This window comes from Callionymus lyra, unplaced genomic scaffold, assembly GCF_982586985.1.
Source record: "Callionymus lyra unplaced genomic scaffold, fCalLyr1.hap1.1 HAP1_SCAFFOLD_95, whole genome shotgun sequence".
Taxonomy (NCBI): Eukaryota; Metazoa; Chordata; class Actinopteri; order Syngnathiformes; family Callionymidae; genus Callionymus; species Callionymus lyra.
This window is the reverse complement of record NW_028258588.1, coordinates 57,501-67,500: the sequence shown is the minus strand read 5'-3', so window position 1 is coordinate 67,500 and position 10,000 is coordinate 57,501. Positions and strand designations below refer to the sequence as shown.

At 59.3% G+C, this 10,000-nt stretch overlaps 1 non-coding gene across 1 annotated transcript; it reads left to right on the top strand.

The window, feature by feature from the left end:
• The first annotated feature begins 2,756 nt into the window (after positions 1-2,756).
• LOC148058312 (5S ribosomal RNA) lies at positions 2,757-2,875 on the top strand. The gene has a single exon (XR_015709961.1). It is a non-coding gene; the product is annotated as a 5S ribosomal RNA (ribosomal RNA).
• Positions 2,876-10,000: the final 7,125 nt, after the last annotated feature.

The window sequence follows — 10,000 nt, the reverse complement described above, 5'->3', positions numbered from 1 at the left end:
CCAGGAGGCCGGGGAACATTTTCAACACTTTGGGGCATTTTTAAACACTTTAGCCTTTTTTTCCCTCTCCCACCCACAATCCCTCCTCCTGCGGGGATGGAGAACCAGGGGCCTGGGTGACATCCTCATGCGGGGATGGGGTACCAGGAGGCCGGGGAACATTTTCAACACTTTGGGGCATTTTTAAACACTTTGCTCTTTTTTTCCCCTCTCCCAACCAGGGGGCCTGGGGAGCCTCCTCCTGCGGGGATGGGGAACCAGGGGCCTGGGGAACATTTTCAACACTTTGGGGCATTTTTAAACACTTTGCTCTTTTTTTCCCCTCTCCCAACCAGGGGGCCTGGGGAGCCTCCTCCTGCGGGGATGGGGAACCAGGGGCCTGGGGAACATTTTCAACACTTTGGGGCATTTTTAAACACTTTGCTCTTTTTTTCCCCTCTCCCAACCAGGGGGCCTGGGGAGCCTCCTCCTGCGGGGATGGGGAACCAGGGGCCTGGGGAACATTTTCAACACTTTGGGGCATTTTTAAACACTTTGCTCTTTTTCCCCCTCTCCCAACCAGGGGGCCTGGGGAGCCTCCTCCTGCGGGGATGGGGAACCAGGGGCCTGGGGAACATTTTCAACACTTTGGGGCATTTTTAAACACTTTGCTCTTTTTTTCCCCTCTCCCAACCAGGGGGCCTGGGGAGCCTCCTCCTGCGGGGATGGGGAACCAGGGGCCTGGGGAACATTTTCAACACTTTGGGGCATTTTTAAACACTTTGCTCTTTTTCCCCCTCTCCCAACCAGGGGGCCTGGGGAGCCTCCTCCTGCGGGGATGGGGAACCAGGGGCCTGGGGAACATTTTCAACACTTTGGGGCATTTTTAAACACTTTGCTCTTTTTCCCCCTCTCCCAACCAGGGGGCCTGGGGAGCCTCCTCCTGCGGGGATGGGGAACCAGGGGCCTGGGGAACATTTTCAACACTTTGGGGCATTTTTAAACACTTTGCTCTTTTTCCCCCTCTCCCAACCAGGGGCCTGGGGAGCCTCCTCCTGCGGGCATGGAGAACCAGGGGGCCTGGGGAGCCTCCTCCTGCGGGGATGGGGAACCAGGGGCCTGGGGGGCCTCCTCCTGCGGGGATGGAGAACCAGGGGGCCTGGGGAGCCTCCTCCTGCGGGCATAGAGAACCAGGGGGCCTGGGGAGCCTCCTCCTGCGGGCATGGGGAACCAGGGGGCCTGGGGAGCCTCCTCCTGCGGTGATGGGGAACCATTGGGCCTGGGGAGCCTCCTCCTGCACCAGGGGGCCTGGGGAGCCTCCTCCTGCGGGGATGGGGAACCAGGGGGCCTGGGGAGCCTCCTCCTGCGGGGATGGAGAACCAGGGGGCCTGGGGAGCCTCCTCCTGCGGTCATGGAGAACCAGGGGGCCTGGGGAGCCTCCTCCTGCGGGCATGGAGAACCAGGGGCCTGGGGAGCCTCCTCATGCGGGGATGGAGAACCAGGGGGCCTGGGGAGCCTCCTCCTGCGGGCATGGAGAACCAGGGGGCCTGGGGAGCCTCCTCCTGCGGGGATGGGGAACCAGGGGCCTGGGGGGCCTCCTCCTGCGGGGATGGAGAACCAGGGGGCCTGGGGAGCCTCCTCCTGCGGGGATGGAGAACCAGGGGGCCTGGGGAGCCTCCTCCTGCGGGGATGGAGAACCAGGGGGCCTGGGGAGCCTCCTCCTGCGGGGATGGAGAACCAGGGGGCCTGGGGAGCCTCCTCCTGCGGGGATGGAGAACCAGGGGGCCTGGGGAGCCTCCTCCTGCGGGCATGGAGAACCAGGGGGCCTGGGGAGCCTCCTCCTGCGGGGATGGAGAACCAGGGCGCCTGGGGAGCCTCCTCCTGCGGGGATGGGGAACCAGGGGGCCTGGGGAGCCTCCTCCTGCACCAGGGGGCCTGGGGAGCCTCCTCCTGCGGGGATGGGGAACCAGGGGGCCTGGGGAGCCTCCTCCTGCGGTGATGGGGAACCATGGGGCCTGGGGAGCCTCCTCCTGCGGGGATGGGGAACCAGGGGGCCTGGGGAGCCTCCTCCTGCGGGCATGGAGAACCAGGGGGCCTGGGGAGCCTCCTCCTGCGGGGATGGGGAACCAGGGGGCCTGGGGAGCCTCCTCCTGCACCAGGGGGCCTGGGGAGCCTCCTCCTGCGGGGATGGGGAACCAGGGGGCCTGGGGAGCCTCCTCCTGCGGTGATGGGGAACCATGGGGCCTGGGGAGCCTCCTCCTGCGGGGATGGGGAACCAGGGGGCCTGGGGAGCCTCCTCCTGCGGTGATGGGGAACCATGGGGCCTGGGGAGCCTCCTCCTGCGGGGATGGAGAAGCAGGGGGCCTGGGGAGCCTCCTCCTGCGGGCATAGAGAACCAGGGGGCCTGGGGAGCCTCCTCCTGCGGGCATGGGGAACCAGGGGGCCTGGGGAGCCTCCTCCTGCGGTGATGGGGAACCATTGGGCCTGGGGAGCCTCCTCCTGCACCAGGGGGCCTGGGGAGCCTCCTCCTGCGGGGATGGGGAACCAGGGGGCCTGGGGAGCCTCCTCCTGCGGGGATGGGGAACCAGGGGCCTGGGGAGCCTCCTCCTGCACCAGGGGGCCTGGGGAGCCTCCTCCTGCACCAGGGGGCCTGGGGAGCCTCCTCCTGCGGGGATGGGGAACCAGGGGGCCTGGGGAGCCTCCTCCTGCGGGGATGGGGAACCAGGGGCCTGGGGAACATTTTCAACACTTTGGGGCATTTCACAAGCGCTTCCCTCGCTTACGGCCACACCACCCTGAATGAGCCCGATCTCGTCTGATCTCGGAAGCCAAGCAGGGTCGGGCCCAGTTAGTACTTGGATGGGAGACCGCCTGGGAATACTGGGTGCTGTAAGCATTTTTTTTTGCCATTATTTGTGGGTAGAAAAGTGAGAAAAGTGACCTAAAATAGAACCGGGACTAGGCGGCAGTTCCCCCCACCAGGCGGCGGCATTTGGGGCATTATTTGTGGGTAAGAAAGTGAGAAAAGTGACCTAAAATAGAACCGGGACTAGGCGGCAGTTCCCCCCACCAGGCGGCGGCATTTGGGGCATTATTTGTGGGTCAGAAAGTGAGAAAAGTGACCTAAAATAGAACCGGGACTAGGCGGCAGTTCCCCCCACCAGGCGGCGGCATTTGAGGCATTATTTGTGGGTCAGAAAGTGAGAAAAGTGACCTAAAATAGAACCGGGACTAGGCGGCAGTTCCCCCCACCAGGCGGCGGCATTTGGGGCATTATTTGTGGGTCAGAAAGTGAGAAAAGTGACCTAAAATAGAACCGGGACTAGGCGGCAGTTCCCCCCACCAGGCGGCGGCATTTGGGGCATTATTTGTGGGTCAGAAAGTGAGAAAAGTGACCTAAAATAGAACCGGGACTAGGCGGCAGTTCCCCCCACCAGGCGGCGGCATTTGAGGCATTATTTGTGGGTCAGAAAGTGAGAAAAGTGACCTAAAATAGAACCGGGACTAGGCGGCAGTTCCCCCCACCAGGCGGCGGCATTTGGGGCATTATTTGTGGGTCAGAAAGTGAGAAAAGTGACCTAAAATAGAACCGGGACTAGGCGGCAGTTCCCCCCACCAGGCGGCGGCATTTGGGGCATTATTTGTGGGTCAGAAAGTGAGAAAAGGGACCTAAAATAGAACCGGGACTAGGCGGCAGTTCCCCCCACCAGGCGGCGGCATTTGGGGCATTATTTGTGGGTCAGAAAGTGAGAAAAGTGACCTAAAATAGAACCGGGACTAGGCGGCAGTTCCCCCCACCAGGCGGCGGCATTTGGGGCATTATTTGTGGGTCAGAAAGTGAGAAAAGTGACCTAAAATAGAACCGGGACTAGGCGGCAGTTCCCCCCACCAGGCGGCGGCATTTGGGGCATTATTTGTGGGTCAGAAAGTGAGAAAAGTGACCTAAAATAGAACCGGGACTAGGCGGCAGTTCCCCCCACCAGGCGGCGGCATTTGGGGCATTATTTGTGGGTCAGAAAGTGAGAAAAGTGACCTAAAATAGAACCGGGACTAGGCGGCAGTTCCCCCCACCAGGCGGCGGCATTTGGGGCATTATTTGTGGGTCAGAAAGTGAGAAAAGTGACCTAAAATAGAACCGGTGCAGGCGGCATGTTCCCCCACCAGATGGCGGCATTTGGGGACCCGTAGTGTGGGCAGAAAACTCACCAAAGTGACTTAAAATAGAACCGGTGCAGGCGGCATGTTCCCCCACCAGATGGCGGCATTTGGGGACCCGTAGTGTGGGTAGAAAACTCACCAAAGTGACTTAAAATAGAACCGGTGCAGGCGGCATGTTCCCCCACCAGATGGCGGCATTTGGGGACCCGTAGTGTGGGTAGAAAACTCACCAAAGTGACTTAAAATAGAACCGGTGCAGGCGGCATGTTCCCCCACCAGATGGCGGCATTTGGGGACCCGTAGTGTGGGCAGAAAACTCACCAAAGTGACTTAAAATAGAACCGGTGCAGGCGGCATGTTCCCCCACCAGATGGCGGCATTTGGGGAGCCGTAGTGTGGGCAGAAAACTCACCAAAGTGACTTAAAATAGAACCGGTGCAGGCGGCATGTTCCCCCACCAGATGGCGGCATTTGGGGACCCGTAGTGTGGGCAGAAAACTCACCAAAGTGACTTAAAATAGAACCGGTGCAGGCGGCATGTTCCCCCACCAGATGGCGGCATTTGGGGAGCCGTAGTGTGGGCAGAAAACTCACCAAAGTGACTTAAAATAGAACCGGTGCAGGCGGCATGTTCCCCCACCAGATGGCGGCATTTGGGGACCCGTAGTGTGGGCAGAAAACTCACCAAAGTGACTTAAAATAGAACCGGTGCAGGCGGCATGTTCCCCCACCAGATGGCGGCATTTGGGGACATGCAGTGTGGGTAGAAAACTCACCAAAGTGTCCTAAAATAGAACCGGGACCAGGGGGCCTCTTCCCCCACCAGGTGGCGGGCTTGGGGGGCTTGGTTTCCGGGTAGAAAACTCACCAAAGTGTCCTAAAATAGAACCGGGACCAGGGGGCATGCTCCCCCACCAGGCGGCGGGCTTGGGGGGCTTGGTTTGCGGGTAGAAAACTCACCAAAGTGACCTAAAATAGAACCGGGCTAGGCGGCATGTTCCCCCACCAGGCGGCGGGCTTGGGGGGCTTGGTTTGCGGGTAGAAAACTCACCAAAGTGTCCTAAAATAGAACCGGGACCAGGGGGCATGTTCCCCCACCAGGCGGCGGGCTTGGGGGGCTTGGTTTGCGGGTAGAAAACTCACCAAAGTGTCCTAAAATAGAACCGGGACCAGGGGGCATGTTCCCCCACCAGGCGGCGGGCTTGGGGGGCTTGGTTTGCGGGTAGAAAACTCACCAAAGTGTCCTAAAATAGAACCGGGACCAGGGGGCCTCTTCCCCCACCAGGCGGCGGGCTTGGGGGGCTTGGTTTGCGGGTAGAAAACTCACCAAAGTGACCTAAAATAGAACCGGGACCAGGGGGCCTCTTCCCCCACCAGGCGGCGGGCTTGGGGGGCTTGGTTTGCGGGTAGAAAACTCACCAAAGTGACCTAAAATAGAACCGGGCTAGGCGGCATGTTCCCCCACCAGGCGGCGGGCTTGGGGGGCTTGGTTTGCGGGTAGAAAACTCACCAAAGTGTCCTAAAATAGAACCGGGACCAGGGGGCATGTTCCCCCACCAGGCGGCGGGCTTGGGGGGCTTGGTTTGCGGGTAGAAAACTCACCAAAGTGTCCTAAAATAGAACCGGGACCAGGGGGCATCTTCCCCCACCAGGCGGCGGGCTTGGGGGGCTTGGTTTGCGGGTAGAAAACTCACCAAAGTGTCCTAAAATAGAACCGGGACCAGGGGGCCTCTTCCCCCACCAGGCGGCGGGCTTGGGGGGCTTGGTTTGCGGGTAGAAAACTCACCAAAGTATCGGCAAAATAGAACCAGGGAAGGGGGGGATGTCGGTCACAAGGTGCCCGAGTCAGAGAACCAGGAAAACGGACATAAATCCAGAAAACCTCGGTGTCTGACTGCTCCTCAAAAAGTGGTCTTTTTGATGTCACGAGCGCAACCACCTAGAGGTTAATGGGGAGGGATGGTGTGAGCGCAAACGGATTTTTCCTAAGTGTGACTGCTCCTCAAAAAGTGGTCTTTTTGATGTCACGAGCGCAACCACCTAGAGGTTAATGGGGAGGGATGGTGTGAGCGCAAACGGATTTTTCCTAAGTGTGACTGCTCCTCAAAAAGTGGTCTTTTTGATGTCACGAGCGCAACCACCTAGAGGTTAATAGGGAGCGAGTACAACAGGGGAGGGAGTGAATGGGCTCGGACTGTGGCCGAGCCTGGTGCCTCAAAATCGGACAAGGTTGGACTGGAAGCCCGCTGAGAACTCTGGTTCTTTTGCCAGACGAAACGAATTTTTTCCGAGTGTGACTGCTCTGCAAAAAGTGGTCTTTTTGATGTCACGAGCGCAACCACCTAGAGGTTAATGGGGAGGGAGTGGAAAAAACGACAAAGTGTTGAGCTCCGGACCGGGATGGCGGGCGACTCGAGCGGTCATGCCCGACTTTGAGACACTTTGTCGCGGTCATGCGAGCGACCTCCACTGCTCCCCGGAGGTGCCCCGGACCGGGTTGGCGGGTGACTCGAGCGGTCGTGCCCGACTTTGAGACACTTTGTCGCGGTCATGCGGGCGTCCTCCGCCGGTCCCCGGAGGTGCCCCGGACCGGGTTGGCGGGTGACTCGAGCGGTCATGCCCGACTTTGAGACACTTTGTCGCGGTCATGCGGGCGTCCTCCGCCGGTCCCTGGAGGTGCCCCGGACCGGGTTGGCGGGTGACTCGAACGGTCATGCCCGACTTTGAGACACTTTGTCGCGGTCATGCGGGCGTCCTCCGCCGGTCCCTGGAGGTGCCCCGGACCGGGTTGGCGGGTGACTCGAGCGGTCGTGCCCGACTTTGAGACACTTTGTCGCGGTCATGCGGGCATCCTCCGCCGGTCCCTGGAGGTGCCCCGGACCGGGTTGGCGGGTGACTCGAGCGGTCGTGCCCGACTTTGAGACACTTTGTCGCGGTCATGCGAGCGACCTCCGCCGGTCCCCGGAGGTGCCCCGGACCGGGTTGGCGGGTGACTCGAACGGTCGTGCCCGACTTTGAGACACTTTGTCGCGGTCATGCGGGCGTCCTCCGCCGGTCCCTGGAGGTGCCCCGGACCGGGTTGGCGGGTGACTCGAGCGGTCGTGCCCGACTTTGAGACACTTTGTCGCGGGCATGCGGGCGTCCTCCGCCGGTCCCTGGAGGTGCCCCGGACCGGGTTGGCGGGTGACTCGAGCGGTCATGCCCGACTTTGAGACACTTTGTCGCGGTCATGCGGGCGTCCTCCGCCGGTCCCTGGAGGTGCCCCGGACCGGGTTGGCGGGTGACTCGAGCGGTCGTGCCCGACTTTGAGACACTTTGTCGCGGTCATGCGGGCGTCCTCCGCCGGTCCCTGGAGGTGCCCCGGACCGGGTTGGCGGGTGACTCGAGCGGTCGTGCCCGACTTTGAGACACTTTGTCGCGGTCATGCGGGCGTCCTCCGCCGGTCCCTGGAGGTGCCCCGGACCGGGTTGGCGGGTGACTCGAGCGGTCGTGCCCGACTTTGAGACACTTTGTCGCGGTCATGCGGGCGTCCTCCGCCGGTCCCTGGAGGTGCCCCGGACCGGGTTGGCGGGTGACTCAAGCGGTCATGCCCGACTTTGAGACACTTTGCCGCGGTCATGCGGGCGACCTCCGCCGGTCCCTGGAGGTGCCCCGGACCGGGTTGGCGGGTGACTCGAGCGGTCGTGCCCGACTTTGAGACACTTTGCCGCGGTCATGCGGGCGACCTCCGCCGGTCCCTGGATGGCGGGCTCCAGTGAGGTCGGCGGGGGAAGGCTCGGGCTGAGGCCGACTTCGGTGCCTCAAAGTCGGACAAGGTTGGATTGGAAGTCCGCTGTGTTGAGGACCAGTGGCATTCGGCGGTGGAACGCTCAGAACTTGGCCGACATCGGTGCCTCAACGTCGGACAAGGTTGGAGTGGATGACCGCTGATAACTCTGGTTCTTTTGCCAGACGAAAGAAATTTTTCCCGAGTGTGACTGCTCTGAAAAAAGTGGTCTTTTTGATGTCACGAGCGCAACCACCTAGAGGTTAATAGGGAGGCACCATAACAGGAGAGGGAGTGAAAAGGCTCGGAGGGTGGCCGAGCCTGGTGCCTCAAAATCGGACAAGGTTGGAGTGGATGACCGCTGAAAACTCTGGTTCTTTTGCCAGACGAAAGAAATTTTTCCCGAGTGTGACTGCTCTGAAAAAAGTGGTCTTTTTGATGTCACGAGCGCAACCACCTAGAGGTTAATAGGGAGGCACCATAACAGGAGAGGGAGTGAAAAGGCTCGGAGGGTGGCCGAGCCTGGTGCCTCAAAATCGGACAAGGTTGGAGTGGATGACCGCTGAAAACTCTGGTTCTTTTGCCAGACGAAAGAAATTTTTTCCGAGTGTGACTGCTCTGCAAAAAGTGGTCTTTTTGATGTCACGAGCGCAACCACCTAGAGGTTAATAGGGAGGCACCATAACAGGAGAGGGAGTGAAAAGGCTCGGACGGTGGCCGAGCCTGGTGCCTCAAAATCGGACAAGGTTGGAGTGGATGACCGCTGAAAACTCTGGTTCTTTTGCCAGACGAAAGAAATTTTTTCCGAGTGTGACTGCTCTGCAAAAAGTGGTCTTTTTGATGTCACGAGCGCAACCACCTAGAGGTTAATAGGGAGGCACCATAACAGGAGAGGGAGTGAAAAGGCTCGGAGGGTGGCCGAGCCTGGTGCCTCAAAATCGGACAAGGTTGGAGTGGATGACCGCTGAAAACTCTGGTTCTTTTGCCTGACGAAAGAAATTTTTTTCCGAGTGTGACTGCTCTGCAAAAAGTGGTCTTTTTGATGTCACGAGCGCAACCACCTAGAGGTTAATAGGGAGGCACCATAACAGGAGAGGGAGTGAAAAGGCTCGGAGGGTGGCCGAGCCTGGTGCCTCAAAGTCGGACAAGGTTGGAGTGGATGACCGCTGAAAACTCTGGTTCTTTTGCCAGACGAAAGAAATTTTTTCCGAGTGTGACTGCTCTGCAAAAAGTGGTCTTTTTGATGTCACGAGCGCAACCACCTAGAGGTTAATAGGGAGGCACCATAACAGGAGAGGGAGTGAAAAGGCTCGGAGGGTGGCCGAGCCTGGTGCCTCAAAATCGGACAAGGTTGGAGTGGATGACCGCTGAACACTCTGGTTCTTTTGCCAGACGAAAGAAATTTTTTCCGAGTGTGACTGCTCTGCAAAAAGTGGTCTTTTTGATGTCACGAGCGCAACCACCTAGAGGTTAATAGGGAGGCACCATAACAGGAGAGGGAGTGAAAAGGCTCGGAGGGTGGCCGAGCCTGGTGCCTCAAAATCGGACAAGGTTGGAGTGGATGGCCGCTGAAAACTCTGGTTCTTTTGCCTGACGAAAGAAATTTTTTCCGAGTGTGACTGCTCTGCAAAAAGTGGTCTTTTTGATGTCACGAGCGCAACCACCTAGAGGTTAATAGGGAGGCACCATAACAGGAGAGGGAAGGAAAAGGCTCGGAGGGTGGCCGAGCCTGGTGCCTCAAAATCGGACAAGGTTGGAGTGGATGACCGCTGAAAACTCTGGTTCTTTTGCCTGACGAAAGAAATTTTTTCCGAGTGTGACTGCTCTGCAAAAAGTGGTCTTTTTGATGTCACGAGCGCAACCACCTAGAGGTTAATAGGGAGGCACCATAACAGGAGAGGGAGTGAAAAGGCTCGGAGGGTGGCCGAGCCTGGTGCCTCAAAGTCGGACAAGGTTGGAGTGGATGGCCGCGGAGAACTCTGGTTCTTTTGCCTGACGAAAGAAATTTTTTCCGAGTGTGACTGCTCCTCAAAAAGTGGTCTTTTTGATGTCACGAGCGCAACCACCTAGAGGTTAATAGGGAGGCACCATAACAGG